This window comes from Apodemus sylvaticus, chromosome 3, assembly GCF_947179515.1.
Source record: "Apodemus sylvaticus chromosome 3, mApoSyl1.1, whole genome shotgun sequence".
Taxonomy (NCBI): Eukaryota; Metazoa; Chordata; class Mammalia; order Rodentia; family Muridae; genus Apodemus; species Apodemus sylvaticus.
Window position 1 is genome coordinate 127961974 of NC_067474.1, and position 27548 is coordinate 127989521.

Genomic DNA, 27548 nt, shown 5'->3' on the forward strand with positions numbered 1-27548 from the left:
TTTATTTTTTATTCGATATATTCTTATTTACATTTCAAATGATTTCCTCTTTTCTGGCTCCCCACTCCCTGAAAGTCCCATAAGCCCTCTTCCCTCCCCCTGTTCCCCCATCCACCCCTTCCCACTTCCCTGTTCTGGTATTGCCCTATACTGCTGCACTGAGCCTTTCCAGAACCAGGGGCTACTACTCCTCAGTTCTTCTTGGACATCATTTAATATGTGGGTTATGTCTTGGGTATTCCAACTTTCTAGGCTAATATCCACTTATCAGTGAATGCATACCATCACTGATCTTTTGAGACTGGGTTACCTCACTTAGTATGATGTTCTCCAGCTCCATCCATTTGTCTAAGTATTTCATAAATTCATTGTTTCTAATAGCTGAATAGTACTCCATTGTGTATATACACCACATTTTTTTGTATCCATTCCTCCGTTAAGGGACAACTGGGTTCTTTCCAGCTTCTGGCTATTATAAATAGGGCTGATATGAACATAGTGGAGCATGTATCCTTATTACATGCTGGGGAATCTTCTGGGTATATGCCCAGAAGTGGTATAGCAATGTCCTCTGGAAATGATGTGCCCAGTTTTCTGAGGAACCGCCAGACTGATTTCCAGAGTGGTTGTACCAGTTTGCAACCCTACCAGCAGTGGAGGAGTGTTCCTCTTTCTTCACATCCTCGCCAACACCTCCAGTCTCCTGAGTTTGTTTAAGATAAGTATTTTCTTGTGTTTACTTGGGTATAGTCACCCTTCTTGTCTTGGAGTTTTCCTTATAGTATCCTCTGTAGGGATAGATTATTAGATAGATATTGTATAAACTTGATTTTTCTCATTAAAATCTTGGTGTCTACATCTATAGTTATTGAAAGTCTTGCTCAATATAGTTCCCTGGGCTAGCATCTCTGGTGTCTTACGACCTCCATGACAGCTGTCCAAAATCTTCTAGCTTTAAGCATCTCTCTTGAGTAGTCTGGTGTAATTCTGATAGGTTTGCCTTTATATGTTACTTTGCCTTCACCCCTTACAGCTTTTAAAATTCTTTCTTTGTTCTGTACATTTAGTATTTTGATTGTTATGTGATGGAAGATTCTCCTTTTCTAGTCCAATCTATGTTATTTTCTGTAAACTTTTTGTATGTTGATTGCCTTCTCTTGCTTTAGGTTATAGAAGTTTTCTTCTATAATTTTGTCAAAGATGTTATCTGGCCCTTTGAACTGGTGGGAATCTTCACTCTCTTCTGTTTCTATTATTCTTAGATTTGGTCTTTTCATTGTAACCCAAATTTCCTGAATGTTTTAAGTTAAGCACATTTTTCCTTTTATTTTTCTTTGACAGATGTGTCAATATCTTCGGTTATCTTCTACACCAGTGATTACCTCTTTCATCTCTTGGATTAAGTTATTAATGGTTGCATTTCTGATCTCTTTTTGAGGTTTTCCATCACTAAGGTTGCCTCCATTTGTTCTTTATTTATTGTTTCTCTTTCCATATATAGATCTTGTACTGTTTTGTTCAATTCCTTCCCCTCTCTGATTGTGTTTTCTTGTGTTCCTTTAAGGGATATATCTCCCTGTTCTCTACTAGATTTCTGGCCCAGAACATATGGCCACAATCTCCACATTGGCCAAGTAATCAGAACAGAGTTCTTTATGCTAATGTGATATCTATAGGGCCTAAGTGTTAAACCAATAAGCTTCTCTTCCCAGACATCCCTTCCTTTAAAAGATATTTAATCTCTGGTCTACCCTGAGGAGGTGTTATGCACTCATTTTTCATGATGAACTATCAATAAAGTGTTTACAACCAAGCGCTGTCTCTCTCATCAAGAACTGCTGTGGGGAGCATGGAGCCTCCCTCTACAGAACTGTACCATCTAAGTCTCTCACAGAATGTTTCTCCCAGACAATGTTTGATGAGGCAGACCCAATACTTTTCCCAATTCCCTATGATCCTGCTGCATTTGAATGTTTAGGAATTTGGGTGCCTCATCGAAGGACTATGGAACATTTACCCTCCATTTCTGACTCCTCTGTGATGTTTCTAGTGGTGATTGGATGCTACAAAGTCAGTAATCTCTAGTATCAGCCTCCCATATGTTAGGCTCCATTTTCTGATGCCATCTGTAGTATATCTTAGCTTCCCTCAAGCCAAGCACCTTATGTAGTACAGGGAAAATACAGCCTAGTGTCTCCACTAGGTTGTCCAAGAAGTTTAGACTGTCGAAGAAGTGTTCACACCATACCTCACTAAAGCTCAAAACCATATAGTCCCAAGAATTTAGAAAGAGGCAGACAAACAGAGAAAAAGACAACAAATATCTTTGTCTCCTTTCCTCAGCACAGTATTTACTCTATTAAAAAAAAACATTGAAATAAAGTCAAGCTCTTTTCCAAGAAGTATTACTTGCAAAATTTTCCCCAGGTTTTATTTTCCTCTCATTGATTTGAATCATGGAATTCAAGTTAGTTAATGATGAAATAAAAGTTGTTACTTTTGCCTCTGTAAAATATCTCTGCCATCTTATAAGACATCAGTATATAACCACTTATGTTCTTTAGTATCTTGTCTTTTAGTCAAACAGTACCTATAATAAACATTAACAGTACCTACAATAAGCATTATGCTGACTGAAAGTCTTGTTGAGTTGTCAGAATCCATCTATGACATGCTAAAGACAAGCAGGTTATCTTTCAGAGATGGATACATTACAGAATTTCAGTAAATGAACCCAAGGGGCCAATGTCATAAGATTGATTGCTGCTATAGATAGGCTTTCCCTGCAATTATTAAATGAATCTTACACTCCTTGAGCATCAGACTCAAAACACACATGGTCAATATCTTGAATTGAAAACCCACTAATCCCCATCTTGGATATCCCTATACTAGAGAGATCTGCTCCTTGAGAAACCATGTATAACCTCTGTCTTCTGTTCTGTTCTCTGCTTAGTCTCACCAATATGTGCCATTCTCTGCTAAGTCTCAGCCATTCTCCTGGGTGTTTCCATCCCAATAAATCCCTTATATGAGGTTTACTTTGTGGTATGACTTGTGGTATGCTTTGGATCCCAACTGCTAAAATACCTGCCTTCAGAGATGTAGCACTATCATAGGTAAAGTCTTCCCTTTTCAAGAGCAAAGCTGTAGCACTTGCAATATTTTAACGTCTCCATAGCAGAACTGTAGCACTTACAGTGGTGCAACCCTCTTCCACAGCATTTCCCCTCAGATCTATTAACTCTTATACACGTTTGTAGCATTTATTTCCTATATTTTTGGAAGTTTCCACTGCAGTGTGTTTTTATTGTCATCCCTCAAATGCCTCTCAGTTTCAGCTGTCTTTCTCATGATTCTAATCCTCAATCTTCTCTCCTTTTTCCCATTTAATCTTTCTGTTACTATCCCTGGCTGGCCCCAATTCACCAGTAAATTTACTATATTTTTCCCTCTGAAGAAGACTTTGTATTTCCCCTCTATGCTGCTTCCTCTGTATCTAATTTCTCCAGATCTAAAGATTGCAGGTTTGTTATCATTTACTTGATAGCAAATATTGATATATAAGTGAATATATAGCATATTTCTATTTCTTGGGCTGGGTCACCTCACTCAGGAGGACTTTTTTTGTAGTTATGTACATTTTCATTCAAATTTTGTGGGAAACCATTAGAGATCCTCACTTCAGACCAGAGGGCTGACAGGTCAAAGGTCCTGAGTAAAACAAAGAAGAGCCTCTCCCATGATTGCAGGTGGAAGGAAGTCCTGAGATAACTGTGGGGTGCTCCAGACTATGCAAACATCAGATGTCTCCACCAGAAGACCCTTATCTCTTCCCGATGAAACTGCTAAGATTGCCACTCCCTCCTTTGTTCTTGCCTTGAGAAGAGCTCTTCCTCTGAGAGCTCAAAACCTGTGTACCCTGGAACATTAAACAAAGCCTCAACAATTGAATCTCCTTTGCCTGACTTCCTTCTTTCTCTCCCCCCTTTGACCCTCAGGTAGCACCTCTTCGGGACCCTGGAATAACTGGACCTGCTGGACGGGTCATAGTGGTGCCTGAACAGGGACCCGAAGTATGGTCAACTACTGGACAACAAAGGAGAAACCCCGGGAAGAGGATTCAAGGACCCCACAGACCGCATCACTCCTGCATCACTGGAGGGGCAGGTGAGTGGCTGAACAATTGTCCTCCAATTGTCATGGGGAAACAACTATCAAAAGAAGCTTGTTTTATAGGAGAAATCAAGCAATCACTCAGGGAGAGAGGAATAAGAGTTAAGAAAAAAGATTTAATTAAGTTCTTTTGTTTTATTGATAAAAAATGCCCTTGGTTGGTTTTAAGTGGACCTGACATTCACCTGCTAATGTGGAATAGGGTTGGTAAAAAGATGAATAGGATTTTGAAAACAGGTGAACCAGTGTCTGATGCATTTTTTAGTTACTGGGGCCTTATACGGGACATAATAATCTGTTAGCTGTTGCTGGCGACTTTCTGAAAGCCTCAAGACAACTGTCATGCAAAAGCAAAGGGAGTGAGGGTGAGCCGCACTCTCCACGTCCCTCTGTGATTGTAGATATGCCTGAGGACATGGAAGTTCCTCCTCTAAATGTTACACAATTCCTAGAGGATCCCAAAGTTCCTAGAAGTATATACCATTCTCTTAAGGAGTTTTCAAAAAGCCAAAATGAAACTAAAAACAAGTGCTGCCTGCGCCGCTCCTCAGACCCAAAATTGGACCTAGCCTCCGAGACTGAGTTAGAGGAGGAAGCTGCCAGGTACGAAGAGGAAAGGTGTGGTGATAGACCCGGAGAACCGTGAGTCTTCTTCACACAAAGACCTGGATTCATTCGGGCCCCACCATACCTACCTTGGATGCCAATGGCCCCTCCTGCACCTCTGCCAATCGCAGTGGTTGAAGGACTAACCCAAACAAATGCTAAGCTCCAGGTGCAAATTACTGGGCTCAGGCAGGTCTTACATTTGCAACAAGAATTAGGAGACCTTTCTTTAGAAATTCAGAACTTACAAGAAATTATGAGAAAGGGACAAGTTTCCCCTTAAAAGAGACTGCACGGCCCCTTGAAGAAACATCAGTCTAAACTAACCTTCCCAGTCATGACCAGGGCACATGCTCGGCAAACCAGAGATAAACCCGAACCAGACAGCACTGGTCTTAATCAAGGGGGAGACAGCGATGAGGATCAAGAAACTGAGGGATAACAAGACTATGATGAAGTTGCCAAGGATTCTGAGGGAGAATAATCTGACCAAGGGTACTATGAGACCTTGTGCCCATGTACAAAAAACTTAAATTTAAGAGTATTAAGGAATTACATTCAGCTGTAAAAAACTACGGCATGAATGCACCCTTTACCATGTCCATTTTAGAAGGGTTCGTGGGGTCTGGATATCTTATACCTAGTGAATTCATTAAAGTGGTGCAATCTGTCCTTAGCAGAGGACAATACTTAACTTGGAAATCATAATTCATTGACAGAGCAGAGAACCTTGCTGCTAGAAATAGAAAAAAACTCTTGAGTAAAACTGCCTCCTGGACAGCAGATAAGCTGTGTGGAAGGGGTGTATTCACCTCCAAGAAAAAGCAATGAGGGCTATCCCCTGGCATCCTTGCTCAGACAGCGCAAGCTGCCTTGTCTGCTTGGAGAGAGGTCCCCGGGGCAGGGGCAGTCACTACCTCCTTAAACAAAATAACTCAGGGAACCCAAGAGCCCTATGCTCAATTTGTGGGGAGATTGCAAGAAGCGGCAGAAAGGATCCTAGGACAAAATGAAAGTGAAGGGCTTCTTGTTAGACAGCTTGCCCTTGGGAACGCCAACCTGGAATGCAGAGCCATGCTACGGGGCAAAACTAAAGACCTTGATACTCAGGAATGATTAAGCTCTGCAATGAGGTGGACGACCCCTTTACACAGCAGGTATCTAAACCCATTAGTTTGGCTATTGGGGCTGTCTTTCAAAAGACAGGAGACCCCAATCGCCCCAGGAGCAAGACATGCTTTCGATGTGGACAGCCCAGTCATTTTGCAAGAGAATGCTGTGCTCCTAGGTAGACACCCAATCCCGCCCTCGGCCAAGGGACTATAAAACCTGCCCCACCAGAAATCTGCCCCCCCCCACTGTAAAAGAGGCAGACACTGGGCTAATGAATGCCATTCTAGGACTGATGCCCATGGGCAAGCCCTTACTGCAGTCCCGGGAAATGGGCCGAGGTCCCCACATCAGGGCCCTTACTCTCAGGTCACAGCATACCCCCAAATACAGGAGCAGACACCAGTGCCGATGCCTTATCTAGGGCAACACCAGGGAGCCCAGGATTAGACCTATGTTCATCTATCACCCGGGTTATAATCCCCGAGGAAGAGACTATTATAGAATCTGGAAAGTTTGGGCCCCCACCTTATGATATGTTTTTCTTGATAATTGGACGAGCTTCAAGCTCCCTTTAAGGCCTTATTATACTCCCTTCTATAATAGATGTTGACTATTCAGGAGAGATCAAGTTTCTTGCCACTGCCACAAGGGGCCCACTAACACTCAGAGCCGGACAACACATTGCACTAGCATTGCCCCTTCCTTTGATAGGACATTTTTCCCCACAAAAGAGAAGCGCACGACTCTTCCTCCCCTGGTTCTTCAGGGCCTATTGGATACTGGGGCTGATGCAACAGTGCTTTCCTCCGGGCACTGGCCTTCAGCTTGGCCTCTTGAGGCCATGGCCACACATTTAAAGGGAATAGGACAGTCACAAGATACAATACAAAATTCAAGGCTTCTAACTTGGAAGGATAAGGAAAAGAATACAGGAACAGTTAGGCCATTTGTAGTACCTGGACTCCCTGTTAACCTTTGGGGGAGAGATATTCTATCCCAAATGGGGATGATGATGTGCAGTCTTAACGAAATTATTACAAATTAAATGTTAAAAATGGGGTTCCTCCCTGGAAAAGGATTGGGCAAATATGAACAAGGAATAACAGAACCCTTGGCTCCCACCCCTAATACAGATAGGAAAGGCTTGGGTGCGGACCTTTTTTCATAAGGACTGCTGATCCCCTTGCACTCCAGGCTGATAAAATATCTTGAAAATCAAACGACCCAGTCTGGATCGATCAGTGGTCCATGCCTAAAGAAAAGGTTCAGGCTGCCCTAAAGTTGGGGCAGGAACAATTATCACTGGGGTACCTTGAACCCTCCGTATCTGGGAGCTGCATCTGGGAGTTAATCCCAGGGGCCTTGTCCCTGGAGAACTTTGGCAAATGGATGTTACTCATGTTCCCTCTTTTGGAAAACTTAAATTTGTACATGTGACTGTTGATACCTTTAGTGGATTTTTATGTGCCTCTGCACAGATGGGAGAGACCACGAAAAATGTTATTTCTCATATGTTATTTAATTTCTCTGTTATGGGCCAACCCAAAATACTTAAGACAAACAATGGACCTGGTTATACCAGTCAAAAATTTAAGCAATTTTGTTCTCAAATACAGATAAAACATATTACAGGCATCCCCTACAATCTCCAGGGTCAAGGGATTGTTGAACGTGCCAATCAAACGCTTAAAAATACCCTTTTAAAGCTCACCGCTCAGGAAACCCTTTATTCCTTTAAAGGCAATGTTAAGCTCCTAATATCCCATGCCCTGTTTGTTTTAAATATTTTAACTCTAGATAAGCAAGGGTGCTCCACTGCTGACTGCCTATGGCATCCCACAACAAATATGGATTGTGCCCAAGCCCTGTGGAAAGACCCCCTATCCGGAATATGGCAGGGGCCAGACGCTGTTATCATCTGGGGAAAAGGGCCCTCCTGTATTTATAATTCTAAAGAAGGGGGAGCCATAAGGCTCCCTGAAAGATTGATAAAGCCATATAACAAATTCCAGGATGGCGCCTGAGAACAAAATAATTTTGTTTTTTTAGAAAATGGCCTGCCGCTAGGTTGGGGTGTGCCTTCTCCTACCATTGATGATCAACGGAGCAATGTCACCCTACCGGATCTTCAACTATACCTGTATTGTCCGTAATGAGGCTGGTGATGTAGTTCAAGATTCTTCCACACTTGGGGGATCTCCTCGTTGGGAACCCCTATTTATAGATTTATGCCAATTTTCCCTGAGGGCTGAAATAGCCTGGGGTACACCCAGCCACTACATGCCACGAACTACATTGGTCAGCAACCTGAAAGGTTATAGAGTTGCCCCTGGGTGTCAGAATAAATGGGCCCGATCTTTCTGGGCCATTGCACTTATCTATGTTTGCCCTGGAGTCCACCAAGACCGATCCTTAGGACAGAAATGTGGTTACCACAATAAATACTTTTGTGCCTCTTGGGGCTGTGAGACCACGGATGACACCTATTGGAATCCCTTCTCTTCTTGGGACCTCATTCAGGTCAAGATATATAACCCTCCACAAAGCCAAACCTATGACCAGTAGTGAGGGAACCCCTTCTCAGGAGGGCCCACCCCTTATTTCCCACAATGTGAGTCCTGGTGTAATATCTTACAAATAACCTTTACAGGCCAGGGAAAGAAATTTGCCTGGGAGGCTTCACGAGGAGCTGAGTGGAGCCTGTGTACCAATAGAGCAGGCAGACACCCATGTCTTTCCTTTAAATTGCAGTTGGAAAAGACGTTACCCTATATACATCAAGCTCCCATTGGATCTAATCATCAATTACTTAATTTTGTTCCACCCCCCCCCATCACCCAAAGAAAACCCAGAGTCTAGGAATCCATCAGCCACATGAGCCTTACAAAATTCTTCCTTGACTACCTTGTTCCAACCTACCATCACCCGGGCCCGTGCCATCATCTCGGGTAATTCTTTCCATCCTTAATGCATCTGCCTCTGCTTTGCTCCTTAAGGAACAGGAGGCTAATTCATCTAAATATGTAGAATGCTGGATATGTTTTTCGGCTTCTCCTCCATTCTATGAGGGCATTGCTCTTTTTGGAAATTTTACATATACCAATGATTCTGAGGGTTTAAATGAAAATTTCTTAGGATTCACCCTCACAGAGGTATCCGGGGTAGGAAGCGGCATTCTGGGAGAACATATGCTCCCCCATCAACAATTGTTAGAGATATGCAACCATACCATAACTATTGACAATCATTATGAGTATTTGCTAGTCCCAAATTATATCTATTTGGCATGTTCCTCAGGATTGACTACCTATATTATAATATCTGAGTTCATACAGTGTCGCGATTATTGTGTGCTGGTACAAATACTTCCAGGACTTAGCATTCATGAGACAAGAGACCTTTTAAACTTCTGGGATGATAACATTGAGATGCCCCATAGGGGGAAGAGAGAACCTATTATGGTTATCACCCTTGCTGTTATTCTAGGATTAGGAGCAACCTGAACAGGCACAGGCATTGCCTCACTTGTTACCTCTCAACAGAATTGACAACAATATCATTTACTTAGTGCTGCCATTGATAAGGACCTGGCTGAAATCAGAAATGGTTTAGCCAATTTAAAAGATTCTGTTGTCTCCTTATCAGAAGTAGTATTACAGAATAGGAGAGGTCTTGATTTGCTCTTCTTGCAACAGGGAGGACTTTGCACAGCCTTAAGGGAAGAATTCTGTGTTTATGTAGACAAGACAGGACTGGTAGATGACAGTCTGAGGAGAGTAAAATAGAGCTTAGAGAAATGCAGAAGCGAACGAGAACAACAGGAGTCTTGGTATAAAAATTGGTTCTCTACATCCCGGTGGCTTTCCACCCTACTACCTTCTATTCTCGGACCCTTCTTAGGGTTATTACTGTTAAATCTCCTTTGTTTCCTGGGCTTTTCAACGATTAACCCTCTTCATTAAATCACAAATAGATTCTACCCTACCCAAGAATTATATCTTGGTACAGTATCATCGGCTGAACACAGGAGAAATCACGGACCCTGGGAGACAAGACGGCTAGGCAGAAACAACTTCAGTACCTTCCCCAGAGAGGCTCAATATCAATAAGCTCCTTTTGTGAGACTCTGTTTGGCTCCCACTTATTCATCCCTGGGCTTGTCTGAAGGGGGAGCTGACCCAAGGTAGCTGTCTTAAGGACAGGCAACTTCCTCCATTCCCTGACCAACCTAAGACACGGGGCCTTGAGGATGACAAGGTAACCCTACTACGGGTAAGGCTGAGGGATAAGAGAGGTTGATCCTAAGACAAGAGGTGGCTACACATTTTCGGTCTGACCCCTTGCCCAGTATTTCTACCCAGACCTTTCCACTTTTAATATAAGGAAAGGGAGGAAATGTGGGAAGCCATTAGAGATCCTCACTTCAGCCCAGAGGGTTGACAGAGCAAAGGTCCTGAGTAAAACAAAGAAGAACCTCTCCCATGATTGCCAGTGGAAGGAAGTCCTGAGATAACTGCGGGGTGCTCCACACTATGCAAACATCAGATGTCTCCACCAGAGGACCCTTATCTCTTCCCGATGAAACTGCTAAGATTGCCCCTCCCTCCTTTGTTCTTGCCTTGAAAAGACCTCTTCCTCTGAGAGCTTAAAACCTGTGTACCCCGGAACATTAAACGAAGAATAGACAATTGAACCCCCCCCCTTTGCCTGGCTTCCTTCTTTCTATCCCCCCTTTGACCCTCAGGTAGCACCTCTTTGGAACCCTGGAATAACTGGACCTGCTGGACGGGTCAAAATTTTATGTCAGTTTTTTTTTCATTCCTTGTTCTTTTCTTACATTTTTTTCTTTACACTTTTTTGACCTGACCCTAGTGTTTATATTGTATAACATTTAGGTCTTATGTTTATTTCATCCCTTTTGCATTAATGCTATATTTTCTACCTAAGTCTCTTTACAGTTTCACATTCCCACATAATTTAGTTATGTGACCTATAAATTAGTGCATCTCTCCTTTCTTATCTTATTATAAATACTTCAATATTTAAATATATAGTGATTCATACATGAATACAATAATCAATCAATTAACAGAGAATAAGAGAAGATGGATACTTAACTCTAAATAGGAAATGTTTCACTCATTACCATTCTTCTTCTAATCTTATTGGTATTGTCTGGCCAATTGTTTTCAATAATGTGTATTGCTGTCTGAGTTCTACTCAATCATTATGGTCTTTATCTGTGCTTATGGGTCACCTGACTATAACAATTCCAAACCAAGAAAAAAAGCAAAGAAATTCATAGAGGGGAGTTTCTTGATGTTTCATTTTTTAAGAGTATTAAAAAAAAAGTTTTATATATTTTTTTAGTTCTTTGTTGATATGATGTTCTTTGTCACTTCGTTTTCTGTGGTATGAGGAAATTTATCTTGTTGATATCTCATTTCAAACAATTTGTAGGTGAAAAAGTTTTCAGTATGTGTATAGGAGTAACTCATATTTATCATGGGGAGGGGTAGAAATAATGTTACATAATGGAGAGAGAAAGAGAAGAATGTATTTTCCCCAGTCATAGGTGTTTTTGTCTAACATTGATTCACTCAATGATTTTTTTCCAGAGCTATTGACCAGAAAATAATGATATAGACTCTGAACTAAAGCTGTGACTTTAAAGATGTCATAGTAGTATTCACCCATCTTACATGTATTAGTTAACCTTTGTAGATGTATTTAGAGTCTACACTTGACTTCAATAGAGCCTTGAAATGAGCAGAGGCAGAGTTTGAGAGATTAAACCTAGTTGTATAGTTGTATACTAGAGTAGATTTATGTAAGCAGTGCATTGTGAGGCCTTCACCTCAAGCGTATCTGTGGTTTTCTACAATTTGGTGCTTTACAAAAATACTGATGGTGTTTGAGAGATGGAAAAACCTCAGATACTTTATTATGGAACTATTAGTGGACAAACCAAGTCAGTTTCCAATGAATGCTAACCCCTATTCACTGCGCGTTCATCCATTCTTAATTCTGTATATATATAGTGATGGTTCATGAATAAAAACTGACTCATGTCAATAGTTTCGATTTCAGGTAAATTGTAGAAAATTTATTCAGTCAGATACTTCAATGGGCTAATGAAACTTTTCATGATAGTCCAAGACTTATACATTATGAAATATAGTATGATTTAATTTATTTTTAGAAGTGTGCACAATTTTACTATCTTTCATTCTAGATGATTAACCTTCCCATGAACTCTAGAAGCTTAAATTTTCCACTATTATACCAAATCATATTTGAAAGCACAAAACATATCACTTCTAGATTAAATAGGCTCTGGTGATGAGGCTCTTGGGCATTTTAGGAATAAAGATCTGCATGCTGGGTACAGCATACTATGACAGAAACTGTCATTAGCAGGCCAGGATGGAGAAACCTTAATAGCCCATGGCAGCTCTTTATAAAAACCAGTTGTTCCCATTTCTCTTAACCTTAACCATAGACAATGTCTGTATAGATTTTATTTGTGTTTGACTGTTTTTCAGTTGGCTTTGGTGTGCATAATTACTCTATTATATATGACTTTCTTACTTCTTTCTTCTCTGCTCTTGTGAATTCTGTGAAACTAGATGCTCCTTGATGTAATGATTCTTAAAAAATTAAAAATTAAGGCACAGGGGCACAGCATAAGACAGTCCTAATGGCCCAGGTACATAGTGTGTGCACAAATCTTGGAAACAATGCAGTAACTGCACAATGGTAGTTCCAGATTAATGCTTGACCTGCAAAGAAAGTTTGAGGAAATTATTAGAAAATGAAAGAGAGTCAACACTGGGGACCCCAAGAAAGGTAAAACTTATGGAAGTTATGAAATAAGTTTTGCACAACATTTGAGAGTGATTCCTGGATAAGAAAGTATAGAATACATAAAATCTTATACTAGTAAAAGTAAGTCAAAACATCGGAACTCTTACTAGAGTCATTATGTGAAATATGCATCAGCAGAAAGCTAGCAGAACTACTGAGTTAAGGGTTAACTTGATTCTTTCTGGCCACTGTCTGACAGACTTTCCCATGTTATTTATCACTGAGCGTCACAGAAAACTAGAAGTAGCTAACTTTGAAGCTCTGAGCTCTGGAGTATAATAAGTCAAAAGTTAAAGTTTAAATAATGATAAGTTTGCAATTATTGTTATTTGGGCTACAAGGCCTGGGGATAGAGGAAGCTTGAATTATTGGAGAAAAATTGTAATTCTTGATTCTTTGTCAGGATGTGGTTATTCTTTTGAACTTGGTTTGGCAATGATTATACAATGTCTTTTTTTCTACCTGGTTTTGGAGTATCAATAAAAGGCTGGGGCAAGAAGAAGGTGAGAGAGCATGTGAAGAGCAAGTAAAGAACAAGTGGAGAACAAGTGAGGCAAGAGTGAAGTGAGCATGAGGGATGCATGAGGTGAGTATAGAGTGAGTGGAGAGAATATTGGAGAGAGAGTGTGTGAAGAGAAAAGTATGTGGCTGTGTGAGAGAGAATGTGAAGAGTGAGTGAAAGGAGAATGTGACATGTGTGTGAATAGTGTGTGGGTGAAGGAAAGGAAAGTACACAGAGGTGTGTTGGAGTATGGGAATTCAAGAAAAAAGTGCACAGGAGAAAATCAGAGTGTGCCAGAGAATGCAAAGTATGTCCAGCCCCAAGCTGTGAGCAAAGAAGTAAGAAAGAAAGAGAGTAAAGTAAGATAAAGAGGAGAGAGAGGGGAGAGAGGGGAGAGAGGAGAGAGAGAGAGAGAGAGAGAGAGAGAGAGAGAGAGAGAGAGAGAGAGAGAGACAGACAGAGACAGAGACAGAGAGAGAGAGAGAGAGAGAGAGAGAGATTAACTTGAAGCCTTGAAAAATTGTCAGTTTGTACCTGAGAAGTTGTCTGTGTCTGTTTATTATGTGCCTTCCAAATACCCCTGCTTCTAGATGAGAACTTCAATTCTGTGTCAAGGTTGGACACTAGCATCTAGGGTATCACTTCAGTTGAGTAACATAGACTCACACAGATGCTATGATAGAAATAGCTGTTGCTGAAAAGATTTCACCCATGTGGTTATAGGAGGATGATAAGAAGAGTAGTCATAGATTTAGGATTAGCAATGACATCTCTGGGGATTATACCCTCTAGACCCCAAGATTATCATCTCTACAGTGTGTGTGTGTGTGTGCATTCAGTAGTACATTGGGTGTAAAAGAGTAGATGCTCTGGTGATCACTCAGATTTGCCTACAGGACTGAGGCACCATTCTCCAAGTAATTGTGAGAATTAGTAGTTATAATTTCTCAGCTAAGAGGTTTGTGGAAATTTTACCCAGCAAATGCAGACTGCCTTTATGAATCTTCATCTGGTATAAGAATGAACCTTTTTGTCCTCCACTTGATAATTGGTATTTATGCAATACCCATGACTTTAATTAAGTTCCTGCATGTCATTCTGTATCTCAGAACATAACTCCTAGAAACCTAAGTTAAATAAGGTTTTAACTGTGTGATTTCCAAAATGGAAAACTCACAATGAATACCCAATAGTTTATAAACTTGATAAAGGTGACCTAAATAGATGGAATAATCATGACTTTAGGTCTTAAAATGTCAGTTTTCACGTATTTAAAGTCCTAACAATTGTAAATTGCTAAATAACTCTAAAATTTATGTAAATAAAAAGAGGACATTTTAGGTCTTTGTGAAACTCATAATTCTGGTCCAAGAGCAATTCACTGTGTTAAATTCCAAGGGGAATGGCAGAAGGAAAAGCCTATTTATGGTTTTTACCATACAAATCTTCCTGTTGTAGAAGATTAAGAAATAGAGTTGGTAATTGTAATTTTTCTATTTCAATTAGCAAAATATATCAAAAAATAACCACGTTAGGTTTTTGCTTTCCATAGTTTCTATCTATATTTTGTGTCTTAGTGGTCTATGGTCTCTAATACAATGTAATCACCAAATTTTAATATGGAGAGTTTAAAGGAGATGCTGCATAAGTCTTAACCAGGTTTTACTCATTTTATAAACTTTACAATCTATTTAATAAGAAAAAACCTGAAAATAATTTTCCAACTACTTCTCCTCTTCTGAGTCTGCCACATGGCTGAATATATTAGAGCTTTTACCAATAAAACATAACTGATAAACAAAAGTTGTAAAATAGATGCTGGATAAGAAAATAAAAGTAAATGTCACCTATAATGAAAATTACCAAAACATATTACTGTTAATACAAGCCAGAAATCCCCTTAATATTTCCACCATTAGCTGTTTTTCACTAACAATCTGGTAAAAATATATGTAGTAACATGCTTCATCTAGATATCGTGAGCAAACTGTCACATATTGGAACAGGTCTACTGAAAACAGCAGAGGGCTCATGAAAGATGCAGTGTGTGCTATTAGTGAGCATAAGCTCATGGGTTTTTAGACTAAATATCCATCTTTTTGTTTTCTCTGACAGGGTAAAGGTATGATATTGGTATGAGAAAATGCCATACCACAGTAAATAAGTTAAATTTCTTAGAAAAATAATTCCGATCTAGAGGAGGTGGGGACTCCTTCTTTATTGGGGACTAATGATGAAGAAGCTTAGCTGAATAACCTGAAGGCACTGAAAATTTTGATGGATCAGAAAAAAATTCTCTCTGGATTCTGGAGTTCAAATAAATGATCTGGGTGAGGATGATGGATGGAGACAAGATTATTTCTTGCCTCCCTAAGTCTAGACTTAGACATGCACAACTCGTCAATCTTTTTATCTACAGAATGATTTTATGTTGAGATTTAATATGATATACAGTGATGTCCTTCAAAAAATAGCATTTATTTTTATATTTCATTATGAAGATTTGGGAACAGACACATGTCCACAGTTTCCTCCTTTCTCATTTTATACTCTAGCTCTCTGATAATTTTACACAATGATCTTATTTACTCTTCTTCCCCACTCTTCCAAAATCCAGCTCCCTTTCTGTCCCTAGCCAATGTTTTGTCCTTTTCATTAAAACAATAGCATCATGTACAGTTTGTGTTGTCTTTCACATGAATGTCATATCCACCATGCAGACTATCAACAGATATAAATTGCCTGGGGAAATTAAATAGAACACTGTTGGGTCACTGATATAGACTTAAAAGTCACCAATGTAGGTGCCTTCAGTTTCTACATTTCAAATCCTAAAATGTAAGGTACACACATGAATGTCCACTAAAAGATCACAACCAATATTTTATGTTTATTTTACAGTAGTCTTTAAGAAAAGGTTTGTTGAGCTATAGCTGACATGCAATAAACTCTTCTTTTAAGTTAAGGAAAATAAGTAAGTTCAAAGATTTAAATTATACACACACACACACACACACACACACACACGAATTTGCTACTGCATTCCACATAACAAATATCTATCTGTAACTCCCAAAACTATCTTTGTGGACTTTGGGGTCATTCCTTTTTTTTTAAATTTATTTATGCATTTACTTTAAACTGCACCCAGTCTACCCTCTGACTATTCCACCTCCCATACCTCTTTCCTGGCCCCTGTCTCTATGAAGATGTTCCCACCCTTCACCCACCACCCCTCACCCCACCAGAACTCTAAACTCCCTGTAGCCTCCAGTCCCTCGAGAGTTAGGTGCATCTTCTCTGACTAAACTCAGACCCTGCAGTCCTCTGCTGTATATGTGTTGGGGGCCTCATATCAGCTGCTATATGCTTCTTTGTTGGTGGTTCAATGTCTGAGAGATCTTGTGGGTCCAAGTTGATTGAGACAGCTGGTCCTCCTAGAAGGTTGCCCTCTTCCTTAGCTTTTTCCAGCTGTCCCCTAATTCAACCAGCAGCTTCTATCCATTGGTTGGGTTCAAATATCTGCATCAGAATCTTTCAGGTGCTTGTTGTGTCTTTAGGGCAGGTAGTCATGATAGGTGTGTTTTGGTGAGTGCGCCATAGATTCAGGTCTTAGGGCCTCCCATTGAACTGGATCCCACTTTGGGCCTTTTGCTAGTCCTTCTTTTCCCTGGGCTCCTCTCCATTTACATCTGTGCAGTTCTTTCAGACAGGAACAATTATGGGTCAGAATTTTGACTATGAGATGGCAACCTTATTTCTCAATTGATGTCCTATATTTCTGTTGGAGGTAGGCTCTAGAAGATCCCTCTCCCTAACATAGGGCCTTTTATCTAAGGTCCCTCCATTTGAGTCCTGAGAGTCTCTCATTGCCCAGGTATCGAGTACATTCTGGAGGGTCCCCCCCCCACACCTCCTACCTCCTGAGGTTGCCTGTTTCAATTCTTTGTTGGCCCTCGGGGATTCAGTTCTTTTCCCCCATCCAATACTAGATCATGTTCCCCTACCCCCCATCCCCATTCACTCCAAGTTCCTTCCCTCCCTCCCTCTACTCTTGTGGTTGCCTTCTTCTCCCTCCCAAGTAGGACTGCAGCATCCTCACCTGGGACCTTCAGGTTGTTAAGCTTTTTGATTTCTATGGGCTGTATCTTCGGTATTCTGTACTTATTTATTTGGCTAATATCCATTAATTAGTGAGTATATACCATACATGTCCTTTGGGATCAGAGATACCTCACTCAGGATGATATTTTCTAGTTCCATTCCTTTGCCTCCAAAACTCAAGGTGGCCTCATTCTTACTAGCTGAATTATATTCCATTAATTCAATGAAGCATACTTTTTGTATCTTCTGTCATAGGACATCTAGGTTGTTTCCAGCTTCTGGCTATCAAAAACAAGTCCACTATGAACATAGTGGAATATGTGCCTTGTGGCATTGTGGGTCATCGTTTGTGCATACCCAAGAGTGATATTCCTAGGCCTTCAGGTAGAATCAATTTCCAATTCTCTGAGGAACCTCCAGATTGATTTGCAGAGTAGTTGTACCAGTTTGCAATCCCACCAGCAATGGAGGAGTCGTCCTCTTTCTCCAAATCCTTGTCAACATGTTCTGTCACCATCACTAAAAATCTACTAATATACATTGATAATTACTTGTGTTATATTTGCAGAATTGAGAGCTTTTCTTGGTAGAATTGTCCTTGATCAGTATAAAGTGTCCTTCCGTGTCTTTTTTGATGGCTTTGGATATTAGCAGGGCTACTCCAGCTTGTTTCCTGAGTCCATTTACTTGGAAAATTGTTTTCCAGCCTTTTACTCTGAGGTAGTGTTTGTCTTTGACACTAAGATTTGTTTCCTGTATACAACAAAATGTTGGGACCTGTTTACATATCCAGTCTTTCTATTGGGAAATTGAGTCCGTTGATTTTAAGAGATATTAAGGAATAGTGATTGCTGCTCCCTGTTATTATTGATGTAATCTTTATGTTTGTGTGGTTATCTGCTTTTAGGTTTGTTGAAAGAAGATTAATTTCTGGCTTTTTCTAGTGTGTTTTTCCCTCCTTTTATTGGTGTTTTCCATTCATTATCCTTTGAAGGTATGGATTTGTGGAAATATATTGTGTAAATTTGTTTTTATCATGGTTTCTCCATCTATGGTAATTGAGAAATTTGCTGGGTATAGCACCTTAGGTCCCTAGTCAGGGTTGTAACAAATAAAGGATCAGAATCATCTTTTAAAATGTCAAATAAAGGCTGTAACTGTCCTGAAGATAATTTTAAGTAAGATCTCAACAAAGTAATGTCCCCTAACAACTTTTTAAAAAAATCGATTAGAGTATGTAAATGCTCAGTTATAATCTTAATTTTAAGAGAACTTATATCTTGAGGGAAAAGCTGAAAACCTAAATATGAATAAGGATATTGTAATTGAATTTATTCTTGAGCAAATACTAACCCAAATTTGGCTAAATGAAATTTCAAGTCCTTAAAACATGTTTGTAAATCATCATAATTAGGGTGAGCTACCAATATGTCATTCATATAATGAATTTTATATGCATCTATCCATTTTTCACAAACTGGTTGAAGGGCAGCAGCAACAAATTTTTGACAGAGGACTTTTAGCCTTCCCTCGAGGCAATACTTTACATTGAAATCTATGCATATGCTCTTTAAAATTTATAGCAGGTAAGGAAAAGGCAAATCTCTTCTTATTCTCTTCAGTAAAAGGAACAGTAAAGACGCAATCTTTTAAATGTACAATAATTTTATGAAAATTTTTGGAAACTGAAAAAGGTGTGGGTAATCCTGGCTGCAAAGCACCCATGAGAACAATGGTGCTATTCACAGCTTGAAGATCCTGAAGTAATCTCCATTTACCAAACCTTTTCTTAATGACAAAAATTGGTGTATTCCAGGGGGAGATACTGACTTCAAGATGACCAGCTTCCAATTGTTCCTGCACTAATATATGAGCAGTTTCTACTTTTTCTTTAGTTAGGGGCCACTGATCAATCTACACTGTATCATCACTTTTCAAAATTATAGGATTAGCATGGAGTACAGGAAAGTCAGTGGCCCCTAGAATGAATCCAAGTCCTTTGGTATTAACTTGACCTGAGAGAAAAAATAGGCTCAGTAATCTCTTCATGGTACTTTCCAAGTCTTCTTCCAGGAATAAATCCTGTTTTAAACATGTGAGCTGTAACTACTTCAGTGGGACTTTTCATAGTAATACCCAGTTGAGATAAAATATCTCTTCCCCAAATTGGTAGTCCATCCAGCGAATATGGTTGAATGGATCCCTGATTTTACTTAGCATCCCTCCATACTAATAACTCTTCACTCTGATAAGGATTTTGACTCTGACTGATACCTTTAAGGTGAGTACCTTAAGATAGTCAGTTTTAAAGGCCAGGAAGAGGGCCATTCAGAACTCTTTATTATTGCATCATCAGCTCCAGTGTCAAAGAGCCCAGAAAATCTTTTTCCATTAATCCAGATATTTAATCAAGGCTCTTCCAAAACAACTTTAGTAACCCAATAAATATCTGAGGATACAAATCCTCCACAACCTTGAGAGGGATTAACATGTTTATGTTCTGAGGGTAGTAAAAACATTAATAGTTATTATCTTTGGTAACAGTAGCCATAATTTTAATTTCCCCTTTATAGTCTTGGTCAATGACTCCAGGAAACACCTGCAATTCCTTCATGGTGGAGCTACTTCTACATAAAATAAGACCAAAAACTCCTTCTTTTAAAGGGCCAAGACTCCTGTAGACAAAGCCTGAGGTCCCCTTTCTGGGGTCAGTACTGTGTAGGAGGAGGCACAGATGTCCAATCTTGTGCTTCCTGGGGTTGCTTTTTTTGAGGCAATGGATGGATTCTTGTTCAGAGTGTCCCCTTCTGTTCTGGTTCCTTGTTAACTGCATTACCCTTGCAAAGATCATATAATTCTTTAAGTAACACCTGATTCTCCTTGTCTAATTGGATCTGCATACAGAGCTGCTGATTTTGTTGATGGAGTTCTTTATGAAATTCTACTGCTTCTACCACCAGCCTATGGGTGCTATAAGGCAGTGGGTGACTAAAAAGAGTCCAATCTTCATTATAATATCTGAAAGGCTCTTCTAACTCATCGGCATTTCCTGGGTTTAAATCACTTTCTTCTGAAGTTTCAGAGTCCTTAATGGCCTCAACAACTGTCTTCTTTATCTTATTAATGTTATACACTTTCTGCTTACCTTCCCTGATGCCAACATTATTTTTTAACATTATCTTCTTTCCACACTTTGAAGTTTGTGAGAGCTCTTCCTTAAGACTAACCTCCAATTCATTTAAATGAGGGTACACATTTTGTTTTGATTTCTTTTTCTCAACTTCCATTTGTGATTATGCAGACTTAGACTTGCTCTTCATGGCACCCTCATCTTCACTATCTAAGCTAATTAAATCTAAATCATTTTTCGAGTCAAAAATTGACTTCTTTTTCTGTAATAATTTCTGACCCTATTATAGCTGCCAAGAATGAAATAGATGGATTTTTCAAAAAAATTGTTAATTAGACTCCAGTAGAAAAAGGCTGTTACAGGGACTTTATCAAGTCCCATAATTCTATAATAATCTTAAAAAGTGTCTCCTACTTGTTTCCAGTGTTTTGGATCTATTGTACATTCATCAGGAATGTAAGGACATGTTTCCTTAACAAAATCAATTTTTTTCTTAAATCCTTAATTTTAACCCTTACTTCATGCATCTGAAGAGTTTACTTTAACTGTCACATGTACATTTCATCCTGACATGTGCCTTGTCCCATGATTTATGGTACAAAAGAAATTGCCATGTTAGCAAACACTTTCTCAAGAAAATCCTTCACACAATTCAGTGTACTGTAGGTCCCTCATTTGGGCACCAAGTGACCCTGCCTGCAGATTCCTGAAGTGGTTCCTGAGGGGTAGATTGATGACCTAGGGGCAAAAGACATGAGCAATTGAGACAAGACAGGATTCTAATCAACTCTCGTCAGGTTCACATAGACACTATATGATAAAGCATTTGGCAGCAAAATATAAAACAGGATGTGTTAAGAAACCAACAAAGGTAAACAACCTGACCTTTACAGAAAATCTAATCTATAGTATATGTCATCATGTTGTGTCTTATCAAGAGCTCAAGGAACAGTCAGCATGTTCCAGACTGACCAAACCACTTCCTGTGACTAATGTCCTCACCTTGACCCGACTCAGACCTGAGAAAGACATGTCTCACTCCAACAGTCTCCTACACATGTGCTGAAACACCATTATAGAAAATTACTCAATAACTTGTCAACATTTACATATTTTCAAATTGGCTCCATACAGACCAAATTAGTACCACAAAGAAGGCCCCCTGTCCTAAAGTAGCAAGATGATCTGAGAAACCTAGGGGATGCTTTGCTAGTGACAGCTCAGGTTTTTCTATCTGACCCACACAGTGAAATGGAATACAATGTCTAATCCACTGAAGAAGAGCTAATCCAGGCTCTACTTTTATCCTGGTTTACAAAGAGATACAATACATGCATTTTCTATGACTTTATATTTATCTTTTACAAAGAAAATATTTTGAAAAATTTTAACTCCAGTTAATCATTTTTCAAAAACAATAGCATTTCAAATGTTATTCCCCTTCCCAGTTTCTCCTCCACAAAACTCCTACTCCCCTCCCCTTCCCCCTGACTCCATGAGTGTGCTACCTGACCTGTCCACCCACTCATGCCTCAGTGCCCTAGCATTCCCCTAACCTGAGTCATCAAGCCTCCACAAGACCAAGTGTCTCCCCTCCCATTTATGCCAGAAAAGGCAAGACTCTGCTGGAGTCATGGGTTACCCACTGTGTACTCTTTGGTTGGTGGTTTTTTTCTTGGGAGCTTTGGGGTTCTTGTTGATTAATATTGTTGTTCTTCCTATGGGGTTGCAAAACCTGTCAGCTCCTTCAATCCTTGCCCTAACTTCTCCATTCAGGTCTTCTGCTCAGTGCAATGTTTGGCTGCCTGCATACACATCTGTAGTGTTCAGGCTCTGGCATAGTCCCTCAGGAGACTATTATATCAGGCTCCTGTAAACAAGCATTTCTTGGCACCAGCAACAGTGTCTGGGTTTGGTGTCTGCAGATGGGATAGATCCTTAGGTGGAGCAGTCTCTGGATTGCCTTTCCTTCAGTCTCTACTCCACTCATTGACCCTGCACTTCCTTTTTGCAGGAGGAATTCTGGGTCAATACTTTTAAGGTGAGTGGGTGGCCTCATCCCTCATCCAGGGGACATATCTGTCCTCTGGATATGGTTTCTAGATATGCTATAACCCCTCTGTGGGGTGTTTTGGCTAATGTTCTATCTGTTGGATTCTGGGAAACTCTTGGTCCCTGGCATTTGGGACTTTCTAGTATTGCTCCATTGTGTAAATGTACCACATTATCTGTATCCCTTCCTTTGTTGAGGGACATCTGAGATGCTTCCAGCTTCTGACTTTTATTAATAAGGTTGCTAAAAGAAATAATACATGAAAAAAACATAGTTGAGCATGTGGCCTTGTTATATGTTGGAGTATCTTTTGAGTATATGCCCAGGAGTATAGCTGTGTCCTCAGGCAGAATTATTTCCTATTTTCTGAGGAACTACCATAATAATTTCCAAGGAGGTTGTACCAGTTTGCAATCCCATCCACAATGGAGAAGGGTTCCTCTTTCTACACATGCTCACCACCATCTGCTGCCACCTGAGATTTTGATCTTAGCCATTCTGACAGGTGTGAGGTAGAGTCTCAGGGTTGTTTTGATTTGCATTTCCCTGATGATTAAGGATGTTGAACATTTCTTTAAGTGCTTCTAAACCATGAGAGATTCCTCACCCATTTTTTTAAATAGGGTTATTTTTTTCTCTGGAGTCTGACTTCTTGAGTTCTTTGTATATTTTGAATGTTAGCCCTCTATCTGATATAGGGTTAATAAAGATCTTTTCCCAATCTATGGGCAGCCATTTTGTCCTATTGACAGTGTCCTTTGCCTTACAGATGTTTACAATTTTTTGAGGTTCTATTTATCAGTTGTTGATCTTAGACTATGCTCTTTTAAGGAAAATTTCCCCTTTGCCAATGTGTTCGGGGTTCTTATCCTCTTTCTCTTCTATTAGATTCAGCATATCTGATTTTATGTGGAGATACATGATTCACTTGGACTTGAACTTTGTACAAGGAGATAAGAATGGATCAATGTGAATTCTTCTACAAGCAGACCTCTGTTAGAACCAGGACCAATTGTTAAAAATACTGTATTTTTTCCACTGAATGGTTTAGTTCCTTTGTCAAAATTAAGTGATGATAGATGTATGGGTTCATTTCTGGGTCTTCTCTTACATTCTGTTGATCTATGTGCCTGCCTGTGTACAAACTCCTTGTGTGTGTGTGTTATCATAATTGCTCTGTAATACAGGTTGAGATGAGGAATGGTGATTCTCCCAGAAGTCCTTTAATTGTTGAGAGTGGTTTTTCCTCTCCTATAGTTTTTGTTATTCCAGATATATTTGAGAATTGCTCTCTCTATTCTTGAGAAGAATTGAGTCAGAATTTTGATGGGGATTGCATTGAATCCCTAGATTGCTTTTGCTATGATTTATTATGATTATCCTGCTGATGGCCAGTTTTACTATGTTAATCCTGCTGATCCGTGAGCATGGGAGAGCTGTTCATCTTCTGAGGTCTTTGCTGATTTCTTGAAGTCTGGTCACACAGATCATTCACTGGTTTGCTTAGAGTCACACCAAGATATTTTATATTGTTTGTGACTATTGTAAAGGGTGTCATTTCCCCAATTTCTTTCTCAGCCCATTTATCCTTTGAATAGATAAAAACTGCTGATTTGTTTGACTTAATTTTCTATATAGCCACTATCCTGGATATAAATATGGCTACTATGAACATAAAGGAGCATGTGTCCTCATGAAATGTTGAAACATCTTCTGGGTATATACCCAGGAGTGGTATAGCTGTAAATCAACAGATTGGGAAAAATCATTACTAATTCTCCCTAATTCTCCATCTGATAGAGCGCTAATATCGATATATATATATATATATATATATATATATATATATATATATATATATATATATATATATATATACACACACACACAAACTCAAGAAGGTAGACTCCAGAGAACCAAATGACTCTACTAAAAATGGGGAAAAGAGCTAAACAGGGAATTCTCAACTGAAGAAACTCGAGGGGCTCAGAAACACCTAAAGAAATGATCAACATCCTTAATTATCAGGGAAATTCAAATAAAACTTACCCTGAGATTCAACCTCACACCTGTCAGAATGTCTAAGATAAAAAACTCATGTGACAGCAGGTGCTAGGAAGATGTGGAGAAAGAGGAGCATTCCCCCATTGCTAGTTGAATTGCAAGCTGGTATAACCACTCTGGAAATAAGTCTGGTGGTTCCTCAGAAAATTGGGCATAGTACTACCTGAGGTATTTTAATTATTATTGGACTAGAACAATTTCTTTTCTGGTCCAATCTGCTTGATGTCCTGTAGGCTTGTACGTTTATGGACATCTCTTTCTCTAGGTTTGGAAAGTTTTCTTTTACAATTTTTTGAAGATGTTTTTGTCCTTTTGAGTTGAGAATCTTCATTCTCTTCTATACCTATTATTCTTAAATTCAGTCGTTTCATTGTGTCCTGGATTTCTTGAATGTTTTGTGTTAAGAACTTTCTGATTTTTTCATTTTCATTGACTGTAGTTGTAATGACTTCTCTGGTATCTTCTATGTGTGAGAATCTCCCTTCTATTTCTTATATCTATTGGTGATGCTTACATTTGTCACTCCTGATTTGTATCCTAGGATTTCCATCTCTAGGGTTGTCTCCCCTTGTGTTTTCTTTAATAGTTCTATTTCAATTTTAGATGCTAGATGGTTTTGTTCAATTCCTGTACTTGTTTTATTTTTTCCTACATTTCTTTAAGAGACTTGTGTGCTTCTTCTTTAAGGGCTTTTACTTGCTTGCCTGTGTTCTCTTTTATTTCTCTAAGGGAGTTATTTTTGTCATTCTTAAAATCCTCTATCGCATTCATTAGATAGAATATTATATCTGAGTCTTGCTTTTAGAGTGTGTTGGGGCATCCAGTGATTGTGGTGGAAGAACTGTGTTCTGCTATTGTTGTTAAGTCATGTTAGTTTCTGCTGCTTATGGCATTCTGCTTTCCTCTTGCCATCTGGTTATTTCTAGTGGTAACTGCCCTTGCTGTTTTTGACTGGAGCCTGTCCCTTCAGTGAACCTGGTTGTGTCAGAACTGCTAGGAGTTCATCTGTCTCTTTGGTTCTGTGATTCTGTGATCTTGTGATCCTGATATCCTATGTGTGGCAGATCTCCTGGGAGTCAAACTCTCTCTGGGTCCTGAGATCCTTGTGTGTCTGAGCAACTGAGATCCTGTTGTGTCAGAGCTCTGGGGAGTCAAGATTTTTGGGGGGGTGTTACAGGAATGGATGTGGAGCCAAAGCCCCAAGTAAGCTCTAGGCACAATTTCAAAATGGAAGGTACCAGTGCCTCTGGCTAGGCAGGTGTTCTTGCATCCCTGGATCCTAGGAATCCCAGTTACACCAGGTGTTGGGGACGATATTGTGGTCTCACTTATGATCCTGGGTGTGTCATAGCTCCTGGTATTTGAGCTTTCTCTGGATGCTGTACGGGTGGGTGGGGAACCAGTGTCTCAGGTCCATTCTATACATAGGTCAAGAACCATATTTTCAAGAGTTAAAATTTTGATTAAATTATTTATTATTCCATAAATTCCTTAAGCCTATGTGTCTCAACTTCTCTGTTATACTGTTTCATATGGAGGCCTATATACCCTGTTAACAAATGCATGATATTTTCATCATTGTAATCTTGTGGAAATCTTGGAATTTATAACATGATCCTTATAAATTCATATTTAGAATGTGATATTGTATAGCTTTTGAAAAACTGTTGTTCCTTGTTGTCATAAATGTGTCGCATAAGTTTTATAACAACTTCATGATACATACAAAAATATTTGATTAGTGTCTTAGGCCACTTTACACTGCAATAATAAAGTATCATAATAAAGAAGAAAATATGAAGAAGATGGAAAGTCCAAGGTTAAAGTGATATCATCTGTCAAAGGCCTTCTTATGATGTTCTCGATGACTGAGGGTGAAAGTGTAAGAGACAGTGAATTAACATGGGAAAATTTGTCCTATTATAAGGAATTCATCCATTATCATAGACCCACTCACATAAAAGAGACATTAGTTCATATATAAGAAAAGTGTCTCCAGGCACTAATTACCTGTTTAAGTTTTTGCATTATCACTTTTTATACTGTACTTTGGAAATGAAACATAAACCTAGGACATATATATGTCACAGCACATTGGTAAAAGACTTGCCTATACCAGTTCAAACTTGCTTTCATTCAACATATAAAATATCCATATAATTGATAGAATTATACTCAATCACCTAATTTTGATACAACCATAAATTACTTTTTTTTTAAATTCAAGTTCAAATTCATCATGGCTTCTATACTGAGAATTAATTTACTTTTGAGTATTTACATATGATTTCCAAGTTTGCTAAGCACATCCTTGTAGATTTTTCATGAGTCCAAACATTCATACTGACAGTCACACTTTATATCAATTCAGACAACTTTTAATCCATGTTTTTGTCCTGGCTAGTATGTTTGTGCATTATTGCATTACAGAAGTTAGGAATGATGGTTTGCACATGGTCAGAACATTTGTAACTTTTAGTTTTGTAAGGCCCTGTTTGTCAGCTGTTGGCTCTAAATCCTTGGTGAATGGACTCCTACTCAAAAGTCCTTGCCTATATCTGGATCTAGTAGGTTACTGTATATATTTTCTTCTAGAAGTGTCTGTGTTTCAGGTTCACACTTAAGCATTTGATATACTTGGGGCTGATTTTTGTGTAGGGTGGTAGATATGACTCTAATTTCATTCTTCGTGTGGACATCCATTTGGGTCTCCTGTTTTGATCTATTAGTCTATACTTCCGCTTTTGTGTGTTGTTTCTATTACTATGGATCTATAATATATATTTAAAGGTGGTATGATAATCCCCTAAGCATTAGGCTTTTTGCTCAGCAATATTTTGGCTATGTGGGATACTCTGTGATTCCATGTGAATTGGTTTCTGTGTAATAACATATAGGATAACATATATAACATACTATATGTGTGTGTGTGT